The sequence below is a fragment of the Corvus moneduloides genome, chromosome Z, assembly GCF_009650955.1.
Source record: "Corvus moneduloides isolate bCorMon1 chromosome Z, bCorMon1.pri, whole genome shotgun sequence".
Classification (NCBI taxonomy): Eukaryota; Metazoa; Chordata; class Aves; order Passeriformes; family Corvidae; genus Corvus; species Corvus moneduloides.
Genome location: NC_045511.1, coordinates 69,082,756 through 69,091,433, shown reverse-complemented (window position 1 = coordinate 69,091,433; position 8,678 = coordinate 69,082,756). Strand labels below are relative to the sequence as shown.

At 40.6% G+C, this 8,678-nt stretch overlaps 1 long non-coding RNA gene across 2 annotated transcripts; it reads left to right on the top strand.

Moving 5' to 3' along the window:
• The first annotated feature begins 467 nt into the window (after nt 1–467).
• On the top strand, nt 468–7,397 carry LOC116437790. Of its 2 annotated transcripts, XR_004237464.1 has the most exons (3): nt 468–795; nt 2,980–4,522; nt 7,034–7,397. It is a non-coding gene; the product is annotated as an uncharacterized LOC116437790 (long non-coding RNA). The 2 variants fall into 2 exon arrangements; XR_004237463.1 differs by having other exon boundaries at nt 468–4,522.
• Nucleotides 7,398–8,678: the final 1,281 nt, after the last annotated feature.

The window sequence follows — 8,678 nt, the reverse complement described above, 5'->3', positions numbered from 1 at the left end:
CGTGACACGGCGGGGCAGCGCGGTCCCGCGGGGCCGGGGGGCGCGGGCGGTGTCCGCAGGTGCGGGCGGGGCCGCGGGGCGGGGCGCGGGGGCAGCGCGGGGTGGCCCCGCAGCGCGGCCGGGGCTGTCACCGAGGGGTCGCACGGGGTTTGCAGCAGCGGGGACGCGCCTCACGGCTGAGCGTGCCCAGCGCTCCCCAGCGCAGCAGGGACGGGGCGCAGGGGACAGGGGACAGGAGCAGACGAGCGGTGTGCGACGGCGCGACACTAAGACTCCGCGAAGGCTCCCGCTGTGCAGGCACCGTGGAAACGGTGCGGTGAAGGGACAGCGGAGCGATGGAGGGACACAGGGGCGGTGCGCTGCTCCACAGTGTCTCTCCCTCAAATGCTATACAGGGACATACTGCCAAAAACCCAGAGAAACAGGTGATAAGAAGCTGCAGCGTGTGAAGATGTCTTCCTCAGAGTTAATGTCCAGGGCAGGAGTGATTAAGATGTTATGAAATCATTCATAATGCAGGCTAATAGAAGCTTAAGCCTTCTCTACCAGGACTAGGTTGTAAGCAACCAACCTCGTTTTTCAAACCCACCAGTATTTAACTCCCCATGAAAATTAATTTTTCTGTGGTCCACATAGGATTTCCATTTGTTGAGTGCAAGGTAGCACGTCTCTGCACCTTCCTGAACAGCTACTACATCTCTGGACATGGTTTGCAGGCCTGCCAGCTTAAGGAAAATTCAGCAGCTGGAAGGGAGAAATATGGGACAAAAGTAGCCCCTGATATTTAAACCCCTGGTAAGCTGTGATAACAATTCTAAGTTTAGTACATTAGGATCAGATCATTTGCCTCAAAAACACAGTTACTACTGCTCATGTCTGTTCAGCTGCCTACCTCCCCCACAGATTTCACCCATCGGCTGTTAAGACTGAAAGACATCAGAGCCTGAGTGTTTAAACTTTATCTTGAGAGAGTGATTTGATTGTTTAGGGTTTTTTTTCTGAATAACAAATATGGCTCCAGTGCGGGTAGCAGGCCCTCATGGCACATGCTCAGGTATGAGCTGGGAGTTCCCTTCGATTTTGGTGCATCTTCTAACCTGTAGAATGTATGTCCTAGCAAGTGAATGTCAGGGATTCACCACTTGTAGAGATTTGGCACTGTGGAATGAAGGCAGACACCAAAGACCTAACTGTGGGAGGTGGGAAGCGTGTGCTGGTGAAGCCCCCAGGAGACTGAAGTGGACAATGCTGTCCTCCAACATGGAGGAGGGGATTAACAGATTCTTTTAGGGATCCTTGGAAGAGTAATGGTTGCATTAAATCATAGTTGCAATTGAAGTTTTTTATTCTTAGCAGAATAAAGATAGCATTCTATATTATGACTCTTATAGCAGAAAATTTATTACAGTCAATAAGTACTCTAACCCAAAATTTCTAATACAGCTTAATTTAAAATTTCTCATCACCTAGACCCCAATTTAACTTGTAAATTCTATTCACCTGGACCCTCTGCAGATCATTTCCTGAAATGTTGTGGAGAAGAGAGATATTAGCTCCCAGCTAGAGTTGTCATGTCTTTCTCTGTCCCCTGCCACCTCAACACCGCCTGTGCCCAACTTCCACAGTCTATCTGTAGTCCATCCTCTGCACCCCATTTGAGAACCTACCCACATCCTAAAATTCCTTCTGGAACCACCAAGAATGGTTGTGGATAGGTGTAAACATCCTTCTGAGCCCTTTTAGCCTCCATTTTCTTCCCGATGACCTGGTTTCGTAGCCCAGGTAAGCAACCTGGTTTGCCGTGCTGTGTGTACTTGGCTGTATGTAAAAAGTTATACCTGTTTGCTGCCTTTAACAGGCTATGTTGCTAGGATCTGCTCCAAGTCTGCACTCTCTAGTTTGGCTGTATTGTCTGCAATTTCCTTTTCCTTAGCCAGCTTCCCTCAGCAGCTCTGATGGAAACTGGAAGCCAAGATTTAGCTGTTAAGAGGAATCAGAGGGCAAGAGCCTGCATGGGAGAGTAGAAGGAGACAGTTTGGCCCCATTGTGAGACAGGAAGGATTTTGGAAATGCAATTACACTTCCAAATTTTGGAATACAGAAGCCTAACATGGACCCCAGACAATGAGGTAGAAACCGAGAGAGGTTAAGAACCAATTCAAGCAAAATGCTAATATTGAACTAAAGTATCTTTGAAAAAACACTTTACTGAAATGATTAGTCAAGAAGTAAGTTTTTTTGATTAGGTCTTTTTCAAAGTGGCAGGAGCATTAGGATGCTGAGAAACACCCAATAGGTGAGCAGCCTATTAGGGAAAAGTATTGCCCTTTCTAAAATGCTATGTTGTGATGTAGTGGAAATCTTTTTGCACCTGCAGTTCTGGCCTTTAGCCTGGCTGGGAGTCCGGTACCAACATTCCAATGCTCTTTAGTCTTTAATGACTTCTCTAAAACTTCATTATTACAAATGTGACACTCAGGTAGATTGTCCTGCTGTCCTCAGGAAAACAGGTTTAACCTCAAGCCTGACTGTTACACCCTGTGGTTACCAAAACCAGTCTGACTTTGTTCTGCAGTCAGTTATCTATAGGGAGAAAAAGTTTGTTCCTTTTACTACCTCTCATCTGTGACAATTCCCTTTGATTCCTTTTCTCTTTATTTCTATCTTTATTCTGATTTATAATCCCTAAAATGGATAGAGCCCTGACCTACAAAGTATTATTGTTATACAAATAGCCTAAAACGGGCCTGCAAAGTGGACAGAGCAGAGCAGGCCGCTGTGGCTGAGGAAAAGGTAAAAGCAGCAGAACAAAGATTTACTGTTACAAAGCAGCTGAGAAACTCCATAGCTTGCAATGAGTAGACCTAAAACAGTCACCAGAAAATCACTCTGAAGTTGTCCTTTCGAATTCTGACAGAGAAACTGTAACCTACACTGTGGGCCACAATTCCCAATCGTCTTCTCACCTCTGTCCTTCAGCCATCCAATTCCAACGTTGGGCACAACACACAAAACTGACAAGACTCTGGCCTGGAAATCCATCAGACTCAAGCCTGCTAAAGGTGGTTGAGAGCTGCTTGGTCCTGTGATGAATGGGTTTGGGATTGCCTGGAGCACCTGAAGAAGGAAGGTGGTTAGAAGGTGCACAAGATGCTGGGTGAAGGTGATAGCTCGGCAGCTGGAGCCAGGTCATGCACACGACTCACTGTAAACCCATCCAAACCGCCAAAATCAGTTACATTTTCTTGTGGCTTTTGTGAGTATGCAGCTTCCATTAATGATATCTGCATCACTCCATTACTTTCATGGCTAAGTCCTAAAAGCACCACAAAGAAACTCACCGTGTAGACATAAAGACAGAACATATATTGACAGCTTTTCTTTCTTTCAAATTCTTCAGTCACTTTGCTATTCCCATTCTTAAGTTCTATTCATCAACAAATAAATTCAGGGAAGAAAGTGCATAAAAAACTTAAAGAGATTTTAAAAACCATAAAGGGGGCAACGTAGATTATAAACTAGGTATGAGAAATTATGTGTGATGTTTTTTGTGGCACTGAGATGGAAGTTAGAGGGGAAGACTATCCATTAGCTGACTTTTAAGAAGACAAAAACTGTGGGTTGTATTCTCAGCTTAGTTTTCTGGGAGCTGGATTCAGTGGGTTACTTTTTCATGCATTATCTCCAAATTTATGAGAGTTTTGTTTTCATTTATTTTTATTACTAAAAAAATGAGCTATGCATAAATAAATAAAGAAACCAAGTTGTCTGGAAAATTTCCAAATAAGATTAGCTTGTCATTAAATAAACCAAATGTTCAGGATTTTTTACTGGTGCCCATCAGAGGACAGCTTGGACGGAAGGACCACCCATCAATTGCCATATGAACAGGTTCACATTTACTAACCTGAAGTTCTTCACACCTCCACAATAAATTATTGGTTTAACCTGTTGTAGTTCCTCTGCAGTGATGACTGACACTGGACACTTGACAGGAAGATGTGATCTAAAATATGCAGAACACTTAAATAATATAACAAAGGAAGGAAAATCGTGGCAAGGCCTGCACAGTTATATTTGTTTCCTTGAGTGCAGTGAAGCTACCTACATGTGTAGAGTTAACTACCTTGCAAAGGTTAAGCATATAGAAATTAAAGTGAAATTCTATATCCACTAAAATTCAAGGGAACTTTGCTATGGGCTGAAATAAAGTGAGTTTTCCCCTTAGACCAGACAGAAAAATAATTTAAGAGTATTATAGGAGAAAAAGCAGTATGATTCGGGGTCTTTAGAGAGAAAAAAGTTGAAAAAATTGAGCAAATTTCAGTCCTGAGACACAGTGAAGTGAGCAGAGCTCCACAAGCAACAGTAAATGGCTCAAAGAGATGTTGTTGAAGGCATGGAAAAGATACTGATACTGTCTTTATTTTATTTCAGTCTCTACTAGTTCATGATTCCCAACTTTGCAGTTGTGCATTTGGAAAACGGCGGCCACAGTACCAGCAGGTGCCTAAGAGTTCAGGTAAAGTCCTTCTTTGAACTTGCAAAACAAGAAGCAGAAAAGAGTGACTATATTGGCTTGCTTGCTGGGTGCTCTTACCCTGCATGTGCTCTTCTGGGATCCTAGTTCAATTGTGGTCCATTGTCTCTTAAAAATTTTGTCTATTTGTACTATAAGGACAAAAATGTTATGTCTTGTTTTGTATCACCTCCCTGACATGTCAATTGGTTATCTCCCAATTCTTTATGGAGTAAAACAGCATAATGATTCTCCAATCAGGGTTCCCATGGGTTTTACAGGAAGTTAGGGTTCCTTTTGTAGAGTCAGACCCAAAATGCAGGAATGAACAATTATCTGAATTAGTGAATTGTGTAACTAAACCTAGAACCTGTTGGTCTAACTCAGCTTTTCAGAGCATATGCATGTTACTGCTGGGACACTGATGTATTTGTTATCAGGTCCAACAATACAAATATTTGTGCCAAAACACTAAGCACTGGTAGATCAAAAGACCTATTTATGGCCAGTAGATTAGATTTTGGAGAAACTTTGCATATTAATGAACGACTGCATAACTAAATGTTTAGGATTTGGCTTGACCTTGACCTCGACCTCGTATTTTTCTATAAACTGAAGTAAGTCCTTCAAGTTGTGCTGCCTGATTGCCAAAATATTTAAAGCAGTATCTGCATGTAGGGAACAGGGAATCTCCTGAGTTCCCTAAAGACCCTAAAGGGTGGTCAGTCTCAAGAACATGGCTAGCTTTGTTGTATGACATTGCCACTGTATTGCCTGAGTGTTACAGAGACACCATTAACTGGAGTTTGCTGGAGCGTGGAACAATGCCTAATTGTAAGGAAATTATGATAAGTTACTTGAACAAGATAGAAAGATTCAGAAACCTGGGGGAAAAAATTACACTATGGGCTAGACTCCTTGCAAACTCAGGTACTATGGTGTGGAAAACAGTGGGAAAACATTTAATTCTGACTAAGAGTGACTGGGGAGCGCTAGTTCTGCCAACTGGGATAAAGAATTGGCATGTGCTCCCTGGAGAGAGAGATGGAGAACAGACAGGGGAGAAAATCTTAGACACTATCAGACTTCAGAAGAAAAGTTAAAATACAGATCAATGGATTTGTTGTTGATAACTACCAACCAAATTACATCCAAAGCAGTTAGCCCATGTGTGTACTTTGCTCAAACCAACATGAGACCTCTCCTAAATACATTGACAGATTTTGTGAATGTCATTCTGATTTGTATGTGTGTGTGTGTGTTTACACAGGTGCACACACACATACATAAATATATACATGTGTATATATATATATATATAAATACACACACACACACACACATATATATATACTCGCGATGTTGCCATGCTTGGACTGTTTAAGAAACATGAGTGTAAGTGCAACTCCTAAACCCTCACTCCTGAAGCAGCATTTACTCACACTAGTGACTGCACAGAAGATGTGTTAATTGCTGTTCCAAGCAATGGTTCAAGAGACAAGCCTTTCAACTCAAGTCGATTAACTAAACGCAGTATGCTTAATTTAAATTCATGAGAATTAGTTCAATTAAAAATGCACACTACAGTTTTTCTATTATGGGCCATGCATTCAATTATTCTCAGCAATTTAGTGAGAACCTGCAACATTACCTTAGTTAACACTTCAAGAGTTTAAGTCACCTTAAGTTTGGTTATAAAGCAGAGTTTAAGGTTAAATATAATTTGTCTGGGATGCAAGACCAGACAATCAATTGTTGCTGGTTCACCAATTCTGGAAAAGCAGGAGTAGAAGATAGTTTGATTTAAATCAATTCTGTCAGCTTATTTTCTAATGTCTGGATTTTGATGATTTTTTTTCACCACAATGTAAGTAAATAAATTCAGCCAAGGAAAATTCGTTCTAGATTGAGTACAAAGCCACGCAGGTTCACACTGCCAGTGATGCTGACAGTGTTGATGATCTGGGCAAGCTATATTACAAAAACAACTGTTGATTGTATTAGAAAACAAATATCCCTTAGATTTCTGCATCCAGACCTGGACCCAGCAGGGTTCTTGAAAGTAATCATAAAAGGGACAGAGTGTGGGTCAGACAGAAAGATAAATATTTGTGTTTGGGGAATATAAAAAGGGGGAAAAGTCAGTCAATAAACCCAACTATATCTAGGGAAAATGTTAAATTGTCACATCTCAGGAAACCCTTAATCCTGGGTAATAGGCTGTAACATTTCCTTTAGAGTGTTTCAGGACATATACCAAGAAAATGTGAAGTTGTGGAAGTGATAGGTATGGAATTAATTGCAATTTTTTGGCTAGCTTTGTGAGCTTAAAACCAAAAAACCCCAAAACTTTCGCTTTAACCAAAATGACTTATAAATTCCTCACTTACAGAAAGAGATGGTCAGAATCTGATTGCCTCAAAATTCTCCTTTTTTCAGTTTTTTTCAAAGCATTGCACTGTGGTGTCTCTCACAAATTGTATCATCATTTACTTTTCCTCTTTCTGCCTGCAGGGTGTATCTGAAAAAGGTCGTGACTCTGTTCACCAACAACACATCTCCCATTCATTTGGAAGAGACTAAGCTTCAGTCCATTATCCTTCATCCAATAAATAATTCTCTCTTTTTTCTGGTATTTCTCATAACAGTAGCCAAAGAACAGGCAGTAAAAGATTAAAGTTAGAAGAAAAAGTTAAAAGATCCCTTTTAAATTGGTGAACAGAGCTTCTTTCTTAAAGACATGTATGTGTGTGTGTTCACAAAACACTTTGTATTTTACCGTTTTGCTGAAGCCTGGGATTCAGCAATTCCAGCATGTCGTAAAAAAGAAATTGTGCATTTAAAAAGAATTAATAAAATGAAAAAGAGTTCCAAATTACAGACTCCTTCCTAGATTTAGCAGATTAGTTCAGTTATGCTGTATTTTACACTGATAAACGAAAATCCAGTTCTTTCCTGGAGAGGTGGTTACCCCACCTGGTACCTGCCAGATATATCCATGTAGAGTATCAGACATGCTTTTTTGCATGGGCATTGTCATCCCAACTTTGTTTGGGTTCAATGGAGTTTTGATCTGAGACCAAAAGGCTGCAATCACTCTTTTGTTCTTAGGTTATAACACAGCCATAAACATACAGTGTCTGCTTCCTTCAATCTACTGCCTTGTTTTTAATGACACACTTTTTTTTTTTTTTAATCCAGGGAAATTGTGGTTAGCTATTCTTAAAACTAGAACTTCCCCCTCTTGAACATCTGCAACCGAAGTATTTAAACCATGTGCAGATGGAGGACTGGGCAGCTGCATGTTACAGTCCAGAGTGTACTCACCTCTGCAAATGGCAATGGTTGCTTGCTGTTAGGAAGTTAGTAATGCATTTTAAGTGGCTTTTAGTGGAAGCTTTCTTGGTTTGTATCTGGCACTGTTAAAAAAGAGCTTTGTTCATGATTGTCCTTTTTAACCCACAAGTGTGCTTTACCATTTTGTAGGATTGTTCTAGAAGCAAAGCTGAGCTCTGATGAGTGCTCACAGTTTATTGATTACCACTGTAAAAACAACTTACACAGCTGAGGGGAAATTCCACCTTTAAAAAAACCCCAAAACACCTTTATAAGAAAGTTTAGGGCAGAAATGCAAAGGAACAGACTCAGAACTATGGAATAATATTTGACAAGCAGTAGGAAAGATTCAAGTTAAATGATCTGTGTTAATGATGTTAGATTTCCTCCTTTGGCTCTACTCAATCATTCATACAAACCATGTCTGACTAATGTTCTGTCCTTATGAACACTCTGTGATCACATTACAGAGTTTGCATCATTTGCAAAAATGTGTACTCAGAGAACTTTCTCCAGCAGCAATAGTGATGAGTTCCAGAATTTTAAAGTTATTCTGAGTGTTATTTTTATGAACAACTAATATGAAACAGATTTGAAAACTAAGCCCTTAAAAAAAAAACACAACTTAAAAAATATTAGACTTTCTCCCAAATGAAAACCAAATTTCCCTTCAAACTACTAAATCTCAAAAACATATTTTCAAATTTATTTCCAACCTTTTTTGGGGAAATCCATCTTGGGTCAGAGACTGCACATAAGAATCAAGAACAAGGGTAGTGTAGTCAGCATCAGGCTTGTCATGAAAAATAATTACTAATCTCCT